The sequence below is a fragment of the Sciurus carolinensis genome, chromosome X (genome assembly GCF_902686445.1).
Source record: "Sciurus carolinensis chromosome X, mSciCar1.2, whole genome shotgun sequence".
Classification (NCBI taxonomy): domain Eukaryota; kingdom Metazoa; phylum Chordata; class Mammalia; order Rodentia; family Sciuridae; genus Sciurus; species Sciurus carolinensis.
The window spans coordinates 88984728-89009803 of record NC_062232.1 but is presented as its reverse complement, the minus strand read 5'-3'; the positions used below and the strand labels follow the sequence as shown (position 1 = coordinate 89009803).

General features: G+C 44.4%; 1 protein-coding gene across 5 annotated transcripts in view; it reads right to left on the bottom strand.

Moving 5' to 3' along the window:
- The window catches only part of Frmpd3 (FERM and PDZ domain containing 3), a 142247-nt gene that overhangs the window by 89915 nt on the left and 27256 nt on the right, over window positions 1-25076 (bottom strand). The gene's annotated exons all lie outside the window — the stretch shown is intronic.

Genomic DNA, 25076 nt, shown 5'->3' with positions numbered 1-25076 from the left:
GACCCCTTCCTTTGGGGACAGAGGTGTGCGGATAATCCAACTGCTGCTTGTTGAGCACTTAACTAAGTGCTGGGCACTGTGCTTTACATTCATTTTGTCATTCCAACATCCTTTCCATTGTACAGAGGAGCAAAGTGAACATCTCCCTCACATACGAGCTACTGAATTTGAAACTGGAGAGACATCAAATTCAAAGTACCTGACTCAAAAGCCACTTTGTGTTGCTGTGAAGCATCTTTCAAAGATCCGTGTCTTCACCTTCTGTTTCCCTACTTTTCTGACTGGATAGGGGAATAAGTGGCAACATCAGGTCAGTTTACCTGTGAAGACTGGGTGAGGACCTGGGAGGCAGAATCCTGACTGCAGTGCTTAGAGCCAGGGAGAGACCTCCTTACCATGAGAACAAATTTATTCATCTAACATTTATTATGCACCTACTATGTACTAGGTCCCATAGAAGATAGAAAAAGGAAAGGGGGGGGGGAGTCTGGGTCTAGGTGGTGTTCCAGAAGGACAGCTCTCAGCCTGTGAAGTCTGGGTTATTCTAGAAGTGTCAAGAAGTGAGGGTGCTAAGGTTCTAAAGCAGTGGGCAACTAGTGTTCTCAGACACCCCTCCCAGCAGAACTGCAGGAAGCCACTAGTTGGAGACTTGGGGAAAGAAGGGGCTTGCAGAAACAAAGCGAGGAGGATCCTCTTCCCATTGGGTTGATACTGACTCCTTCCTGCTTCTGGAATGAGGACCCACAGTATTCATTTCCCTGCAAAGGGTGAGTGCAGGTCAGCCTTGTTGGGAGATTAAGCCCCATGGCTTCCCTATGGAGTTCCCCTAATGTTCATATCTTGGCAATGACATCTGTGAAATGGGAAAGATCTTTTACTTCTTCCTTTCTGGTCAAGATGATGAAACAATACAGCCTGCTTATCCTGTTCTGATCATTTAAAAAAGAGCCCTTGTAGCTGGGCTCTTTGGTGGCTACAGTAATGCTATAACCCCAGCGACTTGGGAGGTTGAGGCAGGAGGATTGCACATTCAAGGCTGACCGCAGCTACTTAAAGAGACCCTGTCTCAAAATGAAAATTAAAAGGGCTGGGGATGTAGCTCAGTGATAAAAATCCTCAGACCCCACTCAATTCCCAGTACCAAAAAAACAAAGGCCCTTGTAGAACTTGCATTCCATCTTGCCTTGCCCTTGCTTATACATTCAATCATAAATGTACCAAATACTTATAAGCATCTACTTTCTTCCAGGCACTGTGCTAGGGACAGCATACATCCACAGAACTGTGGGGGAGTCAACATCAGAGGTGGAAAGATCAAAGGGCTGGAAGTTAGAAAACATTTGAAGTCCTATTCTTTCACTAAATAGCTGTGTGACCCTGGATGAGTCATATGTCCTTTCAGGACCTCAGTTTTCTTGTTGGTCAAACAGGGATAATAACACTTTCCAGTCCTAATCTATGGGGGTGTATGAGAGGCCCAATGGAGATAATGGATGTGAGGGAGCTTTGAAAAGTATAAAGCCACTAGACAAATGTCAGTGATTAGTCTGTCTCCAAGGTGGGAGGGGGCTTCTGGGAAGTAAAGCTTAAAAGAAATCCTGGCTGACTCTCCCAAATTGATTGCACTGAAGCCCATCTTCTCCAAATCACTGAGCCTGCACCTGGGCTGGAGTCCCTGCTCTGTGAAATATCATTCTCCCTCAGTGATGCCTATGACACACAGGTTAGTGATGACCTGACCTTAAGCCGGGGAGATTGTTTTGGGACTTGAATGGGACTAGCTGTACAGTCTTGGCTCTGATTTCTGGCAGTAGCAGCTTCCTCCTTCCACCTGAGCCTATCTATCTCCAGGACTGAGGCCCCCAGAGACTCTCCCTTCAGGAAGCACAGGGTTCATGTCAGACAGCAGAGGGTGGTCATGAGAAAACCATGAGTGATTCTGTGTTCTGCCCCAATAGCTGAGATCCACCATAGAAGTAGTGAAGACTTTGGGAGAGACTAGCTCGCTTAGCTTGCCCCTACAGTCACCCCAAATATATCTACAATCTAAATTACAATATAATCATCCCTCTGTATCAGCAAGCCATTGATTCCAGGACATCCTCCAAAATCCAAGGATGCTCAAAGTTCCTTATATAAAATAGTGTAGTATTTCTATATAACCTATGCACATCCTCCCATATACTTTAAGTGCTCTCTAGATTACTTAAAATACCTAATGCAACACAAAAGCTCTGTACATAGTTTGTTATACTATATTGCTTAGGGAATAATGATGAGGACAAAAGTCTATACATGTTCAAAACAAACAAGATTTTCTTTGAAGTATTTTTTTGTACTGGGGATCAGGGGATTGAACCCAGGGGTGACTAATCACTGGACCATATCCCCAGCCATTTTTATTTATTTTGAGACAGGGTCTTGCTAAGTTGCTGAGGGCCTTGCTAAGTTGCTGAGTCTGGCCTTGAACTTGTGATCCTTCTGCCTCAGGCTCCGGAGCTGCTGGGATTATAGGTGTGTGCCACTATGCCCAGCTCTTTGGAATATTTTTGATCCAGAGTTGTTGGATCTCAGAATTCAGAACCCAAGATAGGATCAACTGTAGTATGTTTGCTATGCAAACACAGCTTCAAGACAGGTTCCCAAAGTACCAGATGCACTCTTCTCCAACCCTTACTCCTCCAAACAAACACATACTCTAAGGAAACAGGGTCTTGCTAGGAAAAACCAGTTTCCAGACAAATTCACTAGCCTCCTACTTCCCTTCTCCCTTCTCACAAGATTGTCACACTGAAGTCCCTTGGATATAAAAATGCTAGAACTGATGGAGGAACAGGGAAGGTTCAGGAACCTGGGGACCACAGTCAAGCCCTGATCTGTACTGCACAGCCCTGGAACAGAACTTGAATGGGAATCAGAGGGAGTGACAGAAAGCACCCTAGCATTGGGCCAGGGCACCAACAGCCAGCAGGTTCCTAAGGAAGGCACAGAACAGATTTTGCACCCAGCCTTCCTTGGCAGCCTCAGAACCCATCCATCCCTCTTGTGGCTCAGGCTCCTCTCGATGTCTTCATAGGTTCCCTTGTCACATCCATCTCACCCAGGCTGCGCCTCTTAATAAAGTGCCCCCGCAGCCACTCCAGACAGCTTGATGTTATCCTTCACTCTCCCGTCTTTCTTCCCAGCATGGGCCACACAGCAGTGATTCAGGCCTCCTGGGACACAATACAGTCTCCTGGGGAAACATTTCCTGAGTACCCAAGCCAGGGCTCGATGGAAGCTTTGGGTGTGAGTGGATCAAATACTCCTTCCTACCTTGACCCATCATGGTGGCCTAAGTCCTGGATTCAGATCCTTGCTCCGAGTTCCCATCCTTCCCTGAGTTCCCATCCTTTCTTGGCCTTGCATCTTCTTTTCTAGACCAGCAGCTGCTGCTTTCTCCCAAATGTATAACCTGGATCTAATTTGCAAAACCTTTCTCTTGCTGATTGTCAGTAAATCCCCCATTTTTATCCCCCTGAAAGAGTAGAAAGCCTCAAGATCCAAAGGCATGAATCACCAATGGTAAAATTCCAGGCACAATGACAGGCAATCGAGGAGATACATTTGATCACATCATGTTTACCTATGTGTAAGGCTGGCCCTGAGGATAGTCTGGCATTTTCCCTCAAATATAATGAAGACTTGGGATAATAGCAAAGAAGGCAATAAAAATACATCAGACTGGGAGCAGGGACAGTTTGCTGCTTACCCCAGCTCTGGCACTAATTAGATATATGGTCCTACACTTCTCCTTTCTAGGCCTCAGTTTCCCCATATGTCAAAAGAACACTAGATTAGCTGATTTCCAGGGTTCACATTCTGAGCTCTCTAGCAATGAAACAGACTGATGTTCCTCCAAGAATGCACACCTATTCCAAGACACTGGGCATAGCATTTTGCATGCATGGGAGTCAGACATAGGGTTGGCACTATGGGTATGAGCCTGGCATTGCTATTTAACAGTGTAGCCAGTAGTTGACTAATTCTATGTATTGGGCGCAAAGGGAGAATTTGTTCCTTTGCCCCTACCCTGTCTTTCAGACAGGACCCCTCAGGTTTTTCAGTAGTAGCTATCTGCCTATGAATCCCTTATGCTCCCCAGGACTGATTCCATCTGCCCCAGGATCATGGTTGACATCTCCCATGGAACACCTGTATCAACATCCTGCTTGTTCAAATCTTACATTCCTTCCTTAGTGATGGCTAAATAGATGTTTCCTCAAGCCTCTTGGAGTGCTTGCAAATATCCTGGTACTCCCTGCTCACTTCTGACTCAGAAACTAATGGGTTATTAATGCCTGGCACCTTAGGGACCCTCTAGAACACTGTTCCAGTTTTAGGGACTATTCTTCCAACTGGTCAGTGCCCCTGCCACATAGGCAATAGAGTACTTTTAATATTGTCTAGGATTCTACTCTAATTCAATGCCCCCCCAACTTCAGAGTTCACTTCTCTCTGGAGATTCATTGAGAGCTTCTCTGAACTGAGGTATGCCTGACTCCCTACCTCTGAGTCAGGTGGGTCTCTAGTGTTTCACAGAATGAAGAAAAAAAGGCAGCTGGGGTGTGGGGAAGAGACTGGCTCTGTAGTTAGTATTGGCTTCCCAGGTGACTCTCGGCCCTGTGGTCTACATCCAGTTGAAGTTGGAAGGACAGTCCTTCCTGCCACTGACCCCCTAATATACATATACTGGTTCCCTCCCCCTAGGGATGGCAGGTGTTCTCATTTGCTCCCCAGATCCACTTGGGGTACTTGCCGCTGTTTTCTTTCCCTCCTTTCTCTCCCTCCTTCATGCCTGATCAGTTCTCTTCTGCCCATAGCCGGAGCAAGTCTCTCTAGCACTCAAAATCCCCCTCACTTATTCTCTCTCCTTCCTCCCTCTGTTATCCCACTTCCTTCTCCCTGCCAAGTCCTAGCTGCTCCAATGGGTGCTTTGCCCCTGTGGTGCGAATGTTCTGTTCTCGCTGGGCCTGGTATTAATTTGCTCTCATTTGTGAGCTGCTTTGTTAACGTGCATGGCCTTTTCTCAATGTGTAATGCTGCTCCCCGCTGCCTCTGTTGCCTCCCCACCCACACTCTCCTTAACCTTGTAATAACAGGTCCTCCCTTGTGGATAGCAGGGCTGGGCTTTTGCAAAGCACTTTCTTATGCATGATATAGTAGTTCACTACATCCTCACAACCACCCAAGGAAAAGAATGGAGCACGATTACTGATCTGCAGTATAGCTACTGTGTGCCAGTCAAGCAGGCCTAGACCCACAGTTCTTTCCCACAGTACCCCATTTGCTTGCACCATTCATCTTCAGCAATGCCCTCTGCAGCCTTAATTCAGTCCCCAAAAGAGCGTACATGTGCACATATGCACATAGGCAATTTGGCTTATGATTGTGTCAGGGGTCAAAGAACTTCTGAGGGACAGGTCCATGCACCTTTGCTTTTCCTTTGTGGTACTGGGAATTAAACCCATGGGTGCTCTACCACTGAGCTCCATCCCCACACCTTTAAAAAATTATTTTAAGAAAGGGTCTCACAAAATTGCTGGGACTGGCCTTGAACTTGTAATCCTCCTGCCTCAGCTTTGTGAGTTGCTGGGATTACAGAGGTGCACAACTATATCTGGCTGCATCAGTACTTTTTAAAAGCTCCCCAGGTGATTCCAATGTATAGTCAGAGGTGAGAACCCCTGATATAAAAAACAAATAGACATAACAGTTGGCTTAAAAGTCACCAGTTTTCTTAAAAACCTTGGGCATCCTCAGTAAGAACTTACTGAGGTAGGGTGGATGTGAACTATGGCCTAGGTTACATGCCTCAGTTTCCTCCACTCTGCCTGATGAGAATTATTCTGCAAGACTTCTCAGTCCATCCTCATCCTTGGACAGGCTTTGCAAATCAGACAGTACTGTGTGTGTGAGAGGGTACGAAGAAAGGAAAACAGCCCCCTCCCCATATACATATGCTTGCCAATTATCTAAGTTTATCTTCAGTATCTTCTGCCTCCAAGGGTGGAGCTAAATTGCCCTGGTTAAGGCATGGGATTTATCTGGAGGTGAAGGGTAGAGATTTTCCTGTCAATCAACTAGAAAGAAATGCTCCTCAGATAAGAGATTGAAACTCCTAGGAATAATAATCATCCTAATAGCTACCATGTATTTATCACTTACTCTGTGACAGGCATTCCAGTTACATGACCTCATTTAGTTTTCATAATCACCTTCTGAAGTAGGTATTGGTATTGACCCTACTCTACATATTAGAAAACTGAGGCTTAATTGGTTAAGGTACTTTAACCAAGGGTCATCCAGCTAGCTAAGCAAGAGTGTTTTGTTTGGCCAGCATAGTGTTTTCGAGTAATTTTTATTGTTAAAATATTAAAATCCTCAGATTTCATGTAAAAATCCCTGTTTCTGGCTTCCCTTGAAAAATCCTGTCTGACAACCCTGGTGCTTAAGGGTCCAATAATTATCTGCTGGAACTAAGTAGCAGTGCCACCTTTGGATGAGGGTTGGGCTTTCTAGGTTACCCCAGTCTCCACTTCTCTACCTATACTGGCATTACAGGGCGAAGTGTCAGTTGTCATTTAATATTGTACTTGTACCACTGTGTTGATGTTGTTTTTACTAAAAGAATAATAAAGAGGAAAATGGGATGTTTCTTGAGCTTCACATCTGATCTTCCCCTAGTGAGTACACTGATTCACTTGGGTCTGGACCCATAGGCATGTGGGTTTAGGATCCTTCCACTCTCCTCCCCATGGTGAAAAGAGAAGCTAAGCACCCCTGTCCTGGGTTCTCAGTGGTTGGGAGAGCACACTTAAGGGTTGTTACAGTTAGAGATAGCCTCTGGCACACAGAGGCAGATCAGACATTGGGAGGAAAGAACAGGCCCCCTAGAGGACCCTAGCAATGGAAGATGACTGAGTTTTACCTTCTAAGACTGATTGTCCAGTCGGGTTTCCTGATTCTCATTTGTGAAATAGATCCAGAAACAACGATATTTCTTATTATTGTTATTAGACTACTGACATGTCTACTTCAGGGGGTTATTATGAGAATTAAAAGAGTGTATACAGTAGGCTAGGGTGGGGTTGTGATTCAGTGGTAGAGCACTTGCCTAGCATGTGTGAGGCACTGGGTTCCATTCTCAGAACGATATGTAAATAAATAAAATAAAGGTCCCAGAAAAGGAGTATATATAGGGGCTGGGGGTGTAGCTCAGTCAGAGTGCTTGCCTGGCATGTGTGAGGCACTGGGTTCCATCCTCAGCACATATAAATAAATAAAATAAAGGTATTGTGTTCATCTATAACTAAAACATGTATATTTTAAAAAAGAGAGTATACATATGTATATGTATATGTACATGTGTGTATATGTGTGTGTGTGTGTGTGTGTGTGTGTGTGTGTGTATGCACATGTATTTGTAACAATGGCTGGCTCCAAGGGAGAGTTTAACAAATGTTAGCTATTCTTATTACTATTACTCTCCATGTTGATTTCCCTTTTGTCATCCCTTAGCCTTTAACACATGGTTTATCTGAAAGTTTCAGCAGGATGTAGAGACTACTGTGGAGCATTACATAACCCCAAAGATGGGTCAGTGTTATAGGGGAAGGGAAATCTCACAGATGTTTTCTCCTGCTGCAACAGTCTCCTCCTAGAGTCAACCATGGACGTTCTGGGTGAGGGAAAATGGCATTTGCTACTCTAGGAAGAAGGCAGTCTTGCCTTTCTCATGGAGACAACACAAGGTTCTTTTTCATACTTCACACTTTGCCATACTTGAAGTTTCTTTACCCAGAATGCCCTCTTCTGCCTTGTCTACCTGGCAACCTACAACTTATCTTTCTGGACTCAGTTTGAGTCACCTTATCTGGGAAACCCTCTCTGAACCTCACCTGTCTCCCTAGGCACAGTTCTTTTAAAAGTCTATCCTCCATTAGAATGTGCATTTTCTGAGGGAAGACAGGACCTCTGTTTGGTTATCATATCTCCAGAGCCTGGAATAGGAACAGGTGCTCAGTAAATCCTCTTTGAATGAACTGGGAGGAGGGGCTGTGGGACAGGAAGGGAAGGGTTTCCAGGACATGCAAGCAGTCAGATTTCTAGGGCTTTCAAACTCCCAGGAGCCCCCTAACTCTGCTTCTGCCTGGCATCCCAAGTTCTTCCAACTGACATAAGTTGTGTCCCTCCCAGAACTATTCTAAGGCTCTCCTTAGAATGGAGACACCAACTCCATTCTAACACAGAACTGTTTGGGGAGCTTTTCCCAAATATCAGTAGGGAGCCCTTGAACAGACCCTTACTGTGGTGGAGGCACATGCTTCTCCCACCCTAGGATTTTCAGGGTGCCCTCAAAGCAATGAGACTGCCCTGCAGATCCCTTCTAAGTAGCAAACTTGGGTGTTGTATGTCTCCATTCCCTTCAGGCCCTGCTCTCACACTAGGTCTTCTTTCTCAGAAAACATATTTGGATCTTACATGCCTCCACCCGAGGGAAATTTACAGCACTGGATGCTAGCTGGGGAGTGATTTCTGGGTGAGTGGGGTTCCAGCACCCCTTCAGTCATAACCTACAGCCTTGCCCCTAAATCAGGAAGGGATTTTATCCTGAAATTTTTGCAACAGTCTTGTGGAAGAGCAGGGTAATACAGTTGGGTGAGGTATGTATCACCAACCCTGTCACCTCTGTTAACAATAACATGGAGTACCCCTGGAGTCCTCTTGGCCCTGCTCAGCAGTCTTCCTTCTTAGCCCACTCCCTCGTATTGTCCTGATCACCATCTCCTAACTCAAGGCAACTTCCCTATCCTATTTCCTGTACATGATCAGAGTTCCTTTGCCTGTAGCAGTCTGACTGCATGAAAAAACAACTTGAGAGCCATTAACAGGAAAGTACATCTTTCCAAAAACCAAATGGTTCTGAGGCATTAATGGACACCTTTGCAGATCCTAACTCAGGAGGAGCTAATGTCTCCTCGTAAGCTGACTGGCACTGGGCCAAGAAGCACTCGGCACAGTAGCCCTCCAACTTTGAAAACACATGCCTTAGGACCCAGGGTGTGCCAGAAGTGCCAGGTGAGACTGGGGATCAGTGAGAAGACCTAGGAGCAGTGAGTTCCCATAGAATGCCAATCCCAATGATCCATGGGCGTGCACACACACATCCAGAAACACAGGCGGGGCTACACTTTGGCACAAAAACACCACCCACACTCTTTCTATAAGACCCACATGTGATTTGCCAACAAATTGCAAATTAACCTCCTAGTGAACAGATTAATGGTATTCATGGTAATTTACACTCCAAGTTTCATAGCAACAGACTTGGAGCATTCTGGTTGCATAAGAATTCAAGGATTTTTAAGTTCCTGGAGACATTGTAGTAATTAACCTGATAAGCCTATGCAAATTAGTTCCAATTTGACACTGTCATTTTTGAATCCAATATCCAGGGTATTGGCCCAGAAGGTTGCCAGTCCCTGCTCCAGATCTTTGACTTGATGTGCTAAGCTGACAGATGTCAATCTGCATTTGTCTATGCAAATGAGGCCTCAGAGCAGAACTCCCCATGGGCCCTCGAAAGGGACTGGACAATCACAAATAGTTCGCTGCATGGTGTGAAGAATGAAGTCAAGGCTTCCAGGAGAAATGAGTATGGGTCTCGGTCAATCTGGACAAGACTGAAAGAGCTATCTTTTTAAGGTCTTCAGTTTGAGGACACAAATTCCTGACGTGCACAGGAGTTTGGGCTTACCACCTGAAGGTCATGACGAAGTGGCCTCTTTGTGGCATATTGTCAAGTGCCACTAAAGTTTTTTTTTTCCAGAAAGATCAGCTTCCTAAAATAAACCCAAAAGCTGGGGTTCCCAGCTTCTTCCTTGGGAAGGTGAGATTTAATTGGCTCTATTGCCCAATTCAAGCAAAAATCACAGAATGTACTCAAGTCCCTCATCAAATCAATCAGCCTATGAGCACAGCTTGTGTGCGCTCTCCTCAGTGGACTAGTTCCTGTCTAATAATGTGTAGCCTCAGGGGGTTGACCACTCCCCCAACCCCCACACTGAGCTCCATCCTTGACCTCCTTCTTGTTTGATCTCTTGAACCACCAGGGCTCACTGAGTTCCCTGGTTAATCCACCCTGTGCTTCACGATCTGCAGGGCACAACCATGAAATACAGAGAGGAGAGCATCCTTGCCTACTGGCTACCCACTCCTGCTATCCAGTGCAATTCTCCCCAGGACCTCAGGTGGTTGTTCTTTGAGATGCAGCCTGCAGAACAGCTTTCTTGAGTTTTCATTTGAGGTAGGAGGCTAGCAGGAAAATACTGCAGAGAAATTGTTCAGGTTATCCAGAGCAGACCCAACCTCCCACTAATGGGCTACCACCTAGAATTCAGAATTCTTACTGAAATGCAAAGCTCTATGGAGTGATGATCAGAGAAGGCTCACCATGCTTGAAGAACTAACACTCCAAGGCGAGAAGACACTTGAAACTTATTCAGTACTACTTATCTTTCCATTCAGTAATAACTATCTTTCTGTCTTCCTCTGCAAACTTTAGCTAAGTCAGGATTTCAAAGGAAGGCCTCCCATGCAGCTGCTGGCTTCCTCTCTGAATGCATCCATCTAGGCATTGTTCTAACATGATGACATTCTTGCTCTGGTCTCCCTTCCCATTCTTACCATGCTCATGCCCCTACCCACCCTGGGTCCAATCCATCTTCTTTGAATGCCAACAACACTTAGTGTCTGCTGCACTGGCTCACAGTACAGCAGACCCAGGACTCCTAGAGTACCAAAAGAGGAATGCAAATCCATATACCTGTAAGCATTGCCTGAGGACACAATAACCCATGATGATGATGATGATGATGAAAACAGTTCCCAATGTGAGAAGCATTTACCACATGCCAATCACTTTACATGAGTTCTACATGTAGTATCTCACCGAATCTTCATTTGCACTGAGTCATATTCGACACTTTTGTTAGACCCCCCTTTGCAGACAAGGACTCTGAAGCAACTTGCTCAAGATGGCACACGTAATTATTTGCAACAGTGGGAAAGAAACCCTAGCTGACAGACACCAGAGACTAGGCATTTAAGCATTTGTCCTGAAACATTTCACGAATACATGTATCACTGTTTTCCAAATGTTAGGCAGATGTCATAATGATTAACAAAATCCATATTCATTTTAAACATGATTACATTGAGATTGATTTGTGGTCATGTGTTTTGCAATCAATGGACGCAAAGAGTAAAATTGCTGTCAAGAACCATCTGGAATATGGGTTCTTGGTTTTTGCCAGATTGGGAACCATAGGCATTTTGTGCACAGAGTGCTACCATCTCATGTCTTCCAGGACCCATGAAGTCACAAATTCTCTCATGTACTCACCTTCTATTTCATCTCTAAGACCTGTGTATCTCAGTATATATGACAGGGGTGGGGGGCTGTGTCAAATGCTTCCTTCATATTCAATCATTCAAGTATTTACTGAGATCCTACAACATGCCAGAATGTTCTAGATACCAGGAATACTGCAGATAAAAATGCCTTTCCTTGAGGAGCTTGCATTTTAGTGAGAAAATATAGCCAATAAAAAAATTAACAGGTAAAATTATATGATAGTTTAGAAAATAAATGCTTTGAATAAAAATAAAGCAAGGAAAAGGAATACAGGTTTGGAGATGAGTGGCTGCAATTTTAAATAGGGTGGTTAGGGAAGGTGCCACTTAGTGACAACTGAGCAAAGCATTGAAGGAAGAGAGGGAGTGAGCCACGTTGCTGTAGGGGGAAGAGTGTGCCAGGCACAAGGAACAGCATTCACAGAGACCCAGGGATGGAGTGTGCCTGGGTTAACCAAGGACTATGAAGAAGGTCAGCATTGCTGGAAGGGTTTTTAGCAAAGTATGTGAACATTTTTGCATAGAGGCAGATTTAGGAGTGGGATCTGTCGGCCACCTCAATCTCACTGCTCACAGGGCTAGCCCTAGGTAGAATTAGGAGGCAAATGCAGGTGTCTTCTAATCTTTAAGTCTGTAGTCATTCCTTCTGTCTCCTAAGGATGCTCTCTGCCATCAAAGCCAGTCCCCCAATCAGAGGAATAAAGAGTACAACCTGGGAGTTCCACGGACTGGTGCTTGCCTCCAGGTTCTGCCTCTTACTGGCAGTGTGACCCTCTTTGGATAAGTTACCTACTTTGCTGAGCCTCAAATTTCTTATCTGTAAATGAAGATAGTAAGGTATTTTGAGGATTAAATGAGATAATACAATCCACTGCCAAGCCCAATGCCTGGCACACAGTAAATGCCCAAGAAATGGTAATTACTATTATTCATTCATACCCAGGTATAAATTCCAGTGCATCTGGTATGCTGAAAGGCCTATGTATCTCTTATGAGGAAAAGTCTTGAATACCCTAACTGTGGATTGTCAGTAGAGAGAAAAACATTCAAGTAGAATTACTATTGTGGGAAGTTTCCTGAACATTTAACACTGTGAATGGATATTGATACTGAGAAAGTTTAGGAACCACTGCCATCAAGTTACCATTTCCAGGTGGGTTTGTATTTGGTTTTACTGATGGGCCTCTGAACTGTGGCATTTCCAGCATCATTGAGCTGATGAGAAATTCAAAGGAAGCTTTGAATCCCCTGATCCACTGTGAGGAGGTTTTGCCAGTCTCTTCCCTTTTCATTCTGTTGCTTCTGTTTCAATGGGAGTGAGAGAGAGAGGCTAGAAGCACCATTCTAAACCACACCAGGTAGCCTCTGGGACTGGCCCTAGGGGCCCAATGGGATAGGCTTCCTTATTTTCAGACGTTTCTAGGTAACATCCTGCTGGCTCATCTCACCTCCTCTACTTGCACTCTGAACAGACAATCCTGGTCAGCCACAAAAAGTGACCATTGAGATGGTACCTGGTGACAAACTCCATGAAACCTTACTGAGAGCTTTACCTGTGTCCTAGCCAGAGTTTGGGTATGGCAACACCTTACAGTCCAGAAAAGCTGCATCCTGGACAAGTTTCTTGCAAATCGAAATTTCACATAACAAAGCCTATTTTCCCTTTAACTTTTAGCATTTTGAGATGTGTTCCTCCACGGGGGTAAAAAAAATAGGGCCCCGAGACTTAATAAAACTCATGTTTATGAATGCAACACAGCAACACACTTGAAAATCACAAATATGAATGGAAAAAATGAGAATTTTCTTATAAAATATTAACAATGCCCCCAAATGAGTTGCAAGATCTGAATACAAAATGCAAGTGTTATTTTGATGTTTGGCACAATAGCTTAAAGGCCTAAAAGAAAAACAACGACAGCTTAACTGAACAGAACACACCGGACTGAAAAGTTGCTGGCTTCTATGAAATTGCATTTATAATGTTCTACAGCAGGGGACCACAGAACATTCCTCCGATGCTCAGATCTTGAGATCTAGTACTCTGGAGAAGCTTCTGGGTTTAAGGAATGAACAGGTTGATTTGAGCCAGAGAACAGACCAAGAAGCACAGCCGTGGCACTGCTTAAAAATGCCCCAGGAAATGAGTTAATTGGGAGCAAGGGGTATGGGAAGATTTTCCAGTAACACAAGATACAGAAGACTTGAAACTTCTGTAAAATGAGTCTTTGGGTAATATATAATGAATCACTCCCCCAATTTCTAAATGTTGCTTTGCCTAAAGTTTTTCTATGGTATCTCCAAACAATAAAAATTTCTGCTGGGGGCAGTGGCACGTGCCTATAATCTCAGTAACTCTGGAGGCTGAGGCAGGAGGATCCCCAGTTCAAGCCCAGCCTGGGCAACTTTGTGAGACCCTGTCTCAAAATAAAAATTAAAGTTCTGGAGAGGTAGCTCAGTGGTAAAGTGCTCCTGGGATCAATTCCCAGTATGGAAACAAATATTTAATTAAATAAAAATTTATTTTATCCACAATTTTATTGGTACATTATAGTTGTACATAATGGTGGGATTTCTTGTTACACATTCATATATGCACACTATATAACAATATAATCTGGCCAATATCAGTCCCTAGTATTCCCCTTTTCCTTCCCTCTTCCCTTCCCCTATTCTATTGATCTCTTTGATTTTCATGAGATTCTCCCACCTTTCTTTTCCTTTTTCCTCTCTAGCTTCCACATATGAGAAAAAACATATGTCTATGACTTTCTGAGTTTGGCTTTAAATAAACACTTCTGTGAAGGGCTTTGTAGCCTTGGCATTTCCCCAAAGTATGTTCCAGGGAACACTGGTCCCATAGAGGCCAGATAAAGGGATGCCATGGACAAAAAATTTTGAAAAGTGCTGTGCACTCTAAATTGGTACTTCTCAACATTTAATGTGCATACAAATCACTTGAGGATCTTGTCATAATGCCATTGTAAATCAGAAAGTCCAGGGCGGAGGCTTGAAATTCTGCATGTCTAATGAGCTCCCAGGTGATGCCTATGCTGGCAATACTAGACCACACTTAGGATGGCAAGGCTCAAAGTGTCCTCTTGGAGATGCATTATTCTCATTAGAATATTAAGGGCTCTGCAAAATCCCATAGTCAAATATTGCTTATCTAACCCAGTATTTGTCAAAGTCATTTGTACCCCAAAAACTTTTCCTCCGCCGGCTCCTATTAATCCCTCATACTTGGGGTACCATAGAAACCAATTTGGGAAATGCTATTCAAGCTAACACTACACCTGGTGTGACTTCACATCATCTGAAATGTACAGTTTGGGTCATGGCCATAGACTGATCTATAGCTAGTTAATAGTTCTTCAGAGACAAAGGTATGCTAGGGTTGTGAATTACCACTGGTTTTCAAAGCTCATTGACAGCAAAATATCATAAAACTCTATTTACCATCCTGCCATACTCAGTACTTTCCAAAGTGCTTTACAGCCTTAATGTGGCTTAAGCTGAAATGAAAGCAGAGGAAAGTGAAGAGATTCAGAGCAGAGAGGAGCTGGCATTTTCAAAAGAGGGATGAAATGAGATGATGGGTAAATAACACTGAAACTATACAGGCAGTACGGGACCCAGTTTAGCTGGGGCAAGGAGAAAGAAGGAGGCATCAATAAGAGATGCTAGTGGGCGGGGTGTACTGGGGAGTGTAATGAACAGAGGATATTTAGTTGATAAAGCTCTATCAAATGTAGAGGAAGAAAACAAAAAGAGAAGAGTCATCTTGTTTACCTGGCCTCGGCATATAGAGGTCTCAGCTACTGTATTTTCTCCAAGTTCTGCTCTGCAAATTGTTTGACCAGGAGACCTCTGGGGAGATTCCTTATTCTTATGACATTGGCTGCTAGATGGAAAGGGTCTGGGTTGTCACTTCATCAGGAGAGCATCTGTTCATGCCCATGGTGGCCCGCCACTCCAGCCCCATCCCAGTTAGCAGATGGGGCTGAGAATTCTCCAGTCATCAGAAGCCAGTGGTAGACACTGCTCCCAAAAGGGTAAAAAGGGGAAATGGAAATCTCTCTGGCAGGCAGAATAAATATAAGAGGTAGCATGGCATAGGAGGTAAGGTTTTGGAGTCAGACAGAGGTCACATCCTAGCTCTGCTGGCTGTGCAGTCATGGGATAAATTATCCTACCTAAACCTTAGTTTCCTCTTCTCTAAAATGGGGCTTTGACTAGTATCTGTCTCCCAGCAGTATGGTGAGAAATGATCTGTGTAATCATTGTAAGAGGTTTAGGATAGTGCCTGACACAATAAGAATTCAAGTTGGGCATGGAGGTGCTTGTCTGTAACCTCAGCAGCTTTGAAGGCAGAGGCAGGAGAATCTCAAGTTTGAGGTCAGCATCAGCAACTTAGCAAGACCCTGTTTTAAAAGAAAAAGAACTGTGGATGTAGCTCAGTGGTACAGCACCCACGGATCAATCCCCAGTGCAGAAAAGAAGAATAATAATTTTTTAAAAAATCAATAACTACTAACTGCTATTAATATTGTTTTAATTATTAATGAAGGTATTTTAGTGTGGTACTTGGCACAAAGAAATAGTTTGACAGATGACACGATGACAAAGACCATGATGACAGCAATGTTATGACTGACAAAGAGGGAGTATGTTTTCCCTCGGTTCTGCTTTCGAGGTTGGTACAGAAGTGTGTGCTTTGAAAGGCACTAGAGTCAGTTAGTCCTGGGTTTGAATCCAGACCCCAATATCTAATAGCGGGTGGTCAGTTTTCCCAGTTGCAAAACACACATGATCATACTCTTTATCACCCCATTATGAGGATGAAATGAAATCATGCATGTGAAGTGGCAAGCCCAGTGCCTAGTTCCTTGTAAGCACTGACAGCAGTCAACTAGCTAGTTAGTGATCCAGTGTCCTAGGATATGAGAAACATCTGGGAAGGAAAATTTGGGGACTAAAGGTACTCTGACAGTCATGTACAGGTCTTCAAAAGGCTTATATACATACAACATGTCTTTCCACATGGGACCATTTCACACACACAAGGAAATAAACTGTTCAGGCCTATATACAGAATTGGCCTGTTTGTTGAGGAGAATTTCCAGTGCATAGAAATTCTGGATTTAGGGGTTAAGTGTTTTGGTTTTTATTAGATAGTGCCTTTGAGTTCAAGAAGAGGTGTTCAAAAAAGAAATTAATAAAACCCACCAGGCTGTCAGTGCCAGGCATGCAGTTTGAGGTCACCATCAAATCCAAAGCACCTAGCCCAATACCTGGAACATGACAGGGAATAGTAAATATCCACTGAATAAAATGTCACATTTTCATCACAAAGTATTTTTGTGGTAATGATGGTAATGATATCTCTGTTCTTTGGTTCTGTTTTGTTTTTTGTTTTTGTTTGTTTTTTAGGTCATGAATCGAGGATGTTTCTTTGCATTTGGGAAAGTCCTGTCAGTCTGTGAATGGGCCAAATTTGAATATTAGCCATAAGGGTTAGACACCCACAAGTACACAAAGACTCCCTCAAGTGGATACACAGACAGTCACTCTCCAAATGCTTTGCCAACTTTGGGCCTCCCCTGCAGGATCTGGGCCCTGCTTCTTTGGATGGAAATAGCAGAGCATGAGTCTGTGATGATTCTCAGTGCCAATGAAGATGTAATGATGTGGCCATTCAGGGTCCTTGTCAAAACTATGTGGATCTGGGGTGAAATTTCAATCATCTCACCAGCTGGTACCTGAATCCTTCTTAGGGAGGAAACTGGGACTGTGTTTAGGAAAAGATTTTCATAAGCTGCTTTCCTTGACTGCATGGGTAGGCAGGAGACAAAGCAAGGGAAGAGAGAGCTTAAGGCTCTGTGGTAACACTGTACAGGACTTCAGGGTTGCAGGGGGAGCAGAGAGGAAAGGAACAGAATGGGTACCTGGAGCCTAAGAAAATGACTAAGGAACTTCTTAGGCCCAGGATTCCTACCTAACTTGAATTCTGTTGTTTGTGCTATCATGAGGTAAATCTGTCTGTCTCTCACAAAGCCTTCTATGCCTATTTTCTTGGGTGAATAGTAATGTGGGTAGGATTAAAGAAAAAGGTGAAGCTCCACATTTTGGTTGACATGAAAAGATGTCATGTCAACTTAACCCCCGCCTCTCACTTTTAAACTCTGGTTTTACATTAGAATCAACTGGGGAAGATTTTAAAACCTAAGATGGGACTGGGGATGGAGCTCAGTGGCAGAGTGCTTGCATAGTATACATGAGGCCCTGGTTTCCATCCCCAGGCACAGTGAGAAAAAATTTAAATTAGATTAAATTAGAATAAAACCTAGAGAGGTCCCCAGGGCCTCCCCTCAGAGACACTGATGTAATTGATCTGGGGTGGTGCCCGACAGCAATATGCTCTAAAAGCTCCCCAAGTGATTTTGACAGGCAGCCAAGGTTCAGAACCATGATGGAACTCTTTCAGGGAAATCAGGCACTTGTAGCTAGGGGTTGGGGAGAGGCACAAGGAGAATGGAAGTCCTCCTGGGAATGTAGAGACCTAGATGTGCATGGGTTTTGAAGGAATTTTACTTCTATCTGAAGCACTAAGGACATCCAATGGATGTCCAGATTACAAGGATAAAATGATGCCATTTGTTTCTTTCTTTCTCTTGGTCATTCATTTCTTCCTCCCAGCCTGAGCAATGATGACTCCCAACTCAGTCATCCCCCAGTGCTTCACCTTGTTGCAAACATCTCCTTTCTTTCCTTCCCATCAAGTATTATTTGTCCTGGACTCCATTTCTCTGTGAATCTACTTTTGGACAGGTAAAAGCCAGTGAATATGACATATGAACTTCTCTTAGAACAAAAAATGTTCTTTTTAACTAGAATCTTTGGAGGAAAATGCCTTGACTCAAGGCAGTAATTTTCCAAAATGATGGCAAAGCGTGGAGAAAATGCTTTGTGGTCAACAGAAACTTGGGAAAGCTCTCAAAGCACGCTAGGTGGATAGATAACCATGTGGGTAGATACCCATGAAGCATTATTACTGGAGATCCACATCTGAGAAATATCTGGAAGATTCTTATTGGGTCCTTGGGGATGGCATCCAGTTTCCCAGGGCTCTTTTCACATTCAATTGTAGTGCCTGCCTCTCTACTCCTTTGCTCCCTCCATGCTTTTATGCAGCTCTGAGTAAAGTAAGCTTCCCAGGCCAAGCTACCAGTTAAAAGCTCACTCCATCATGGACAAGGCAGGAGTCAGCATTTTAGCAGCAGTTTAGCTGCAGCCAGGGAAGGCAAAGGCAGAGAATGGCAGATTGCAGGTGCCAATTCCCTGGTTTTTATAGGCCCAGGCCTGAGGGATGGATCATCCTGTCTCACCTCCTGAAGCTAAATGTGACAAATGAGGGCTCTTCCGTGGGAAAACTATTAAGCAAGTTAGAACCAAGCAAGAAGGAACAGTTCTCTTCCCTACACCCCTTTTCCCCTACACTCCTACCCCTGGTACTGGGGCAATGGCCTGACTTAAGGGGGATAACAGAAGGTCAGGCTTCAGTGGCTACCAGCAGGGACAGAGTGGCCACAGCTTTCATTTTTCAGGATAATTTGCTGAGGGGCAGATGCTTGAATATTTCTGACTGGAAACTACATCAAAATGAAACCTGTTAATTTGTTGAACTCTTCCAGAACTTCATAGATACCTTTCTTGCTGAAAAGTGTGTTTTAAAACCTAGTAAGCCAATTAAACCTAGGAAGAAACCTGCATATTTTCTTATATGATTGAATGAAATTTAAACAGCTGTTCCATTGGAATTGGTCTACAACATTAATTTGGTCCAGGGTCCTTTGCAGTAGCTGGGAGATGCTTGTCTGGGAATTCTCTCCTCTGCTTCAAGCCCTGCCTCCACTCACCTCACCTCCACTCCCATGAAGAAAATCCTGGCTAAGCAGTTTCTGCAGTAGGGACCCTGCAAAATTCCACTCAGTCCTACCTAAACCAGTTTCCTGAAAAAAATGCCCCCTCGCAGCATAGGAACCCAACCTCCATGCACAAGAAGCTTACTTCCAATCCAGAGCACCTTTCCTGTTCTCTCCCCCTTACCAAATTACTTGGTTGGCTTAGCCCACTGGTGTGACTAAATTGGAACATACTTCTACTATGTGAGATTCTTTCCAAGACAGTTCAGAAGAACCAGGAAGCAGACAGTTCTGACAAAGAACAGAATCTGGGGTTCTCTCGTCTTTATAAACTTCAGGATTTGGAATGACCAGATGTTTGGTCTTCCTAATTAGCTAACTGTATCCTTTGGGATTTGCACCCACCTCGGGGAGATTGACTGAGCTGTTAGAGGTCCTGGAGATGAATGTGGTGGTGAAGCAGCACTGGGAATCCAACAGCTTCTGGTCATCAGATGCAGCAGAGATACTGTTACTGGACTCTAAAAAAAACTTGGCTGTCTGATCAGGATCCATTCAGAGTTGAACTTGTCCCTGGTCTATATACTCTCTAAAGAACTCTAGGTTACTGGACAGAAGATCTGTATGATTCTGGCCACTCTAGGATGGACACCCTGGCCTTCAGCACTGGCCGGGGCCTGGGATGTAAGACTCAGTACCTGGACTGCCTCCTGTCTCTCTTTTCCCCTGGTTCCTCCTGGCCAAGACCCACTCCAGAGCTCCCGCCTCCTTGCCCCAGGGGAGCCAGCTGGAGCCGGTGATGACGCAGCTTGTCAGGACAAGAGATTGATGGCAGGCCCTCTGCTAGCTTTCCCCGCTCCTTCTTCCACTGTCTAGCTCCTTCCAGCTCTGGGGTTAGGGAGGAAGGAGGAGGCAGAAAAGGAGAAAGCTTCACTGTTCCATTCACATTCTTCTTTATTCAGGGCTTTGGTAGTCCTCTCTTTAAGGGGCTGGGATGAGAAGATGCTGGCCTCCCTTTCAGAGTGGAGAGATTTAGGGAACCTTCCTTGTCACCTTCCCCTTGACTGGCCCAGTGCTAGTTCAGACCACAGGCTCTGTTCTTCCCCAGCTGTACCTTGTCAGGCAGTTTACTTCAGGCCCATCTGGCAACATAATCCACTACCTATGGGGAGAGCCCAGTGAGCTCACTGGAAGGCCTGGGCCTATGTTGTCAGGAGGTGGGGGGTGGCAGGGCAGGGCTTGAACATAGCCAGAAGGAGCTACTTTGATCCCAAGGACTGAAATGCCCTCTCACTCCCCTCACACCATGTACATTTCTTCATCCTGTTCCAGGTCCTGCCACAGCCCTGACCCTGCAGCCCAGGAAACAGGTGGGTGTCTGGTGGGGGTCTTAACACAGTATTATATGAACATGACAAAGTCCTCCAGCTGAGAGTCCCTGGTCACTGTCATCCTCTCTGCATACCCAGTGGATGCATATTTTTGCAGTGAAATGCACCGACCTCCATCCAGACAGGCAGGCAGGGAGCAACAGCAGGGAGCTGGATGGCAAGCCCCACCCCCATCCGCCCCCGCATTAGGGCCCTACAGGCTGAGGCTGAGGATGTGTTCTGGCTGTGACAGTTGGCTCCAGAGGGGCAGCTGGAAGGGCAAGGCACAGAAAACAGGGGACATAGCAGTCAGAGTCACGATTCAGACACGAGGTTGGCACCATTCTACCAGGGAAGGAAGACGGGCATCCAAGATGTGGTGGCTAAGCCAAACAGGTGGGCAGAGCACAAGGACAGAAAATCCAAGGCCGACAGATAGCAGAAGTCTGGGAGTCATCATGGCAGTGAGCCCCAGACCCTAAGAGATCTGCCTCACTGGATCCCCTGTCCTTGTACTCAGAAGGCAGCTGAATTCAGTCTGCCCTACTGTATGTGGTAGCCTTGACTACAGCAAATAACTCCCTTCCTCCTCCATATTGGGACTCAGGGAGACTGAAGTGCTGAGGCCTTGCCCCCATCCAATCCTCATTGGTTTCAAGGCATAAAAAGAGATGGGTCTCTGAACAAGGACAATGGAGAATCTGGCTGGGGCACCAGACTGGTGGGAAGCTACACTGTAAGGCTGAGATAAAGATGCCATTTTCTTTTTGAGGAAGTTTTTTCCAAGGGCCTTCTGCCCATCGACAACTTAGCAATTTTTAATTTTTACTGTGCTTTATTCTATGATGAAGATAATGCATGTCTTTTGCATCCTCCAACCTCTCTCTTGGACTCTCTCCCCTCAAGCTGTCACTTAAATGCCTTGCCCAACAGTGTTGGTATCCACATAAGTTCTTTGAGGACCCTGTTCCTTCATGCTGTGCTGTACAGTGGAAATTAAGCTCTGTTACTGTGATGGAGATCCTCAGTTTCCCTATCTAGATATCAGAGACAGATTAAGTTCCTTTCCAGTTCTGGGATTCTATGACTCTAAAATGACTACATTATTCCTGCCCTAGGTGTACTTTCTGGCTCCTCCTCTCTGGCAAACTGACAGAAGGCATGTGGCCCTGGAAACTGAACTGAGGAAAAAATATGGATTCCAGGGTAGAATAGGGTGACCCTTGTACACAGAGTCACAGGCTAGAGGAGTTGGGCCAGGTCCAACACAGATCAAAAGATACAGATGGAAACCAAGGGAGATGGCCGAGTCTGTAGGCAGCCAGCGGTTACCTACTAACAAGCACTTCACTGCCATTATCTTCATTTCAGAATGGCCTTTCCAGTAAGCCTCTGCTGACAAAGGAGCGGGGAGCAGGCTGGAGAGAGAGCAAGGACCTTCTGAAGCTTGGCCTGACTCCAAAGCATGGCCACCTTGCTGTGGTAAGACATGGAGGAGGAGGGGGAAGCCCTTTCCAAACCTGGGTTTCAATCAGTGCTGCCTTGCAAAGGTGTGTGAGGGAAAAAGAACTCTTGGCTGGAGGGGTTTTTGCTTGCCAGTAGGATGTGTGTTATGATTTATTTTAAAAAGACTGTATTAGGATTCATGGGTTCTACCTTGACTAATTAGCTAGTGGCCTTGGGTAAGTCCCTTACTCTCACTTGCTCTCAGTTCACTTATGTGCAAAATTAGGAAGGAAAGGTAACTAGTAATAAATCTCTGACAATCTGGTTGTGGTCCTGTGTTTCCCACCTGCATTCATTTGTTATGACTACACTGCATCAGCTCTTGCTCACAGCCTGATTTCTTTTAGACCCAGGCTCAATTACTTTGGAACATGGTGATCAAATGTGACTTGGAAAGAGATTTAATTTTTAAGAGACTGAAGTCCCAAAGATTCAGGAGAATCCCCAAGGATTCATTCTGGCCAGCTCTTCTCCAGTCCAGTTCGCTCCCCTCCAATTATGTCCCATTGCTTGCTCAACAGCTCTCTCTCTCTCTCTCTCTCTCCTTTTCCCTCTCTAAACTTCTCTCTCTCTCTCTGTGGTTTGCTTCAATCTCTTGGTGGCATTTATCCTTTATGGTGATTAATGTAGACACAAGGCAAATGCTGGCCAAAGGAAAATGCAAATTAGGTCCTGTCCCTTTCCTTTGTGCACTGGATGGGTCAAAAACCTTCTGTCTGATGGGGTGGGAGCTGAGCAAGCCTAGCAAAGTAGCACTGGGGACAAAATGATCCCCACAAGTTACAATTCATCATGGGGATTGAGGGCTGGACCCCCAATCTAATAGCTCCGTTTGTTACATTCTAAACTAATCCTCAACTCTGTCAGCAGTGAGGTGGATGGCACCTTCATACTGCAGACAAGAACATCTGGAGGGCCCTTGTGCTGGGCCAGATTCCCCCCGTCCCTTATCAGCAAAGTTTCAAATAAACAACAGATCACACAGAGGTAGGTAGAACAGGGTGACTAAGTCACAGTTCCTTCCTATTGATCCTCTTACCAAACCTTGGCCTATTGAGTCATCATGGATCCACTTTCTGAGAGCCCTACTGACTCCCAGCTAAAGGATACGTGGTGTGACCAGATTTCAAGTGTGGAGCTGGGTAAAACAAAGCCAACCTAAATGAACTGAGAGTTTCAGTGATTTCTGTTTCTCTGCTTTGTTCATTCACGGAGGGTTCCCAAGCACCATCATGGCCCATAGGAAATGTGAGGCAGAAAGTGGACAGTCTGAGTAACTCAAAATCCTCTAACTCTGAGCCCCATGTTATGTCATGACCTAAGTACCCCCAGGAAACAATCTTCCTTGTTTAATCAGCCACAATAGACATCTGGTTTGGCTTGGAAATCTTATGTGTCTCTTCTCCATCACTGCACTCCCATCTTCATGTAGTTTTGGGACCTGTGACTCATCTTTGATACAATCTTTGGCTGCTACAGATAGCTATATGTCCCTTTCTCCATAAGCCTGTTTTCACAAAGATTTTCTTTTATTCCCTATATTTCATTATAAACATTTTCAAATATACAGAGCAATTAAAGCAGTCTTAAAGGAACTAATACAGTAATTCCTTTAAATTTATCACCCAGACTCAATATTTATTAATATTTTTGATAGTTTTACAAACACTTTCTCTCATATAATTGTGGTAAAATATACATAACACAAAATTTACCATTCTAACCACTTTCAGTGTACAGTTTAGTGGCATTCAGTCCCTTCATAATGTGGTGTGACCATGAACACTGTCCATCTCTAGAATATTTTCATAATTCCAAAGAGAAGTTCATTAAGCAATAAATCCCCACTCCAACCTCCATTCATATCTTTTTAAATGCTTTATACCATTTTAAAGTATCATGACACTTTACCCACTAAACATTTCAACATTTATTTCCTAAAAAGGAGAACATTCCTATATTACCACAGTACCATTCTCACATCTAAGAAGTTAACAAAAATCTCCTCCCTGGTTGGCAGGATCTTCTTAAATAAACAAAGGGTTCTACACCTAAAATGAGAAGAATGAGTCATATCGAGTTGTTTCATAAACTATTAAGTGCTATATAAATATGAGGCATTAATAATCACATTCAATGATCTTGAAAGTTTGTTTCATCTCCAAAATTCAATTAGTGTTTCTGATTTTTCCCAAGGGTTTTGCCTCCAGAGCAGGTGATGTGGCCAGAGGCCACTCACAACTCCTCCCCATCTCCCTAAGGCAGAGGGACAATCCCTGTGGGTAGAAGCAATGGCCTTAATTCCAGTCCAGCCTCCTCTATCCTCATAACTGATTAGCAAGAAACAAATACATCAAGTAAATCTGTGAAAATCCTAGCACTGTGAATCCACAAATAAGTAAAAAGGCCATTAGTTCAGTAGTAGGGGGAGTGACTGATGTCAAAGAACTTGGTGGGGTACCAAGGGACCTCACTCCCACTACCAACACCATCCCTACCCAATCCCCAAACCAGGTTCTCAGCTCTGTTAGCTTAGCACCTAGCACAAGTCCCACATATTGGAGCTCCTTCCTCTCTGTATTTGTCTCTGCCTCCAGATATCTGCTCACAGTCACCAATCACTTGAGTTTTCAGCTGTTTTTCCCTAGCCATCTTAACAATCAATTTCTGTATGATTGCGTGGCTCAGTTTTACAGTCGAGCAAAACCAGGCACTGAGTCAAACATTTCTTTTTCTTTATTTATACTGTGTCTTGTTTCAGAAAGGATTTAAAACGAGGGAGACAAACATTTAGTAAACACCCTGGACCAGATGCTCA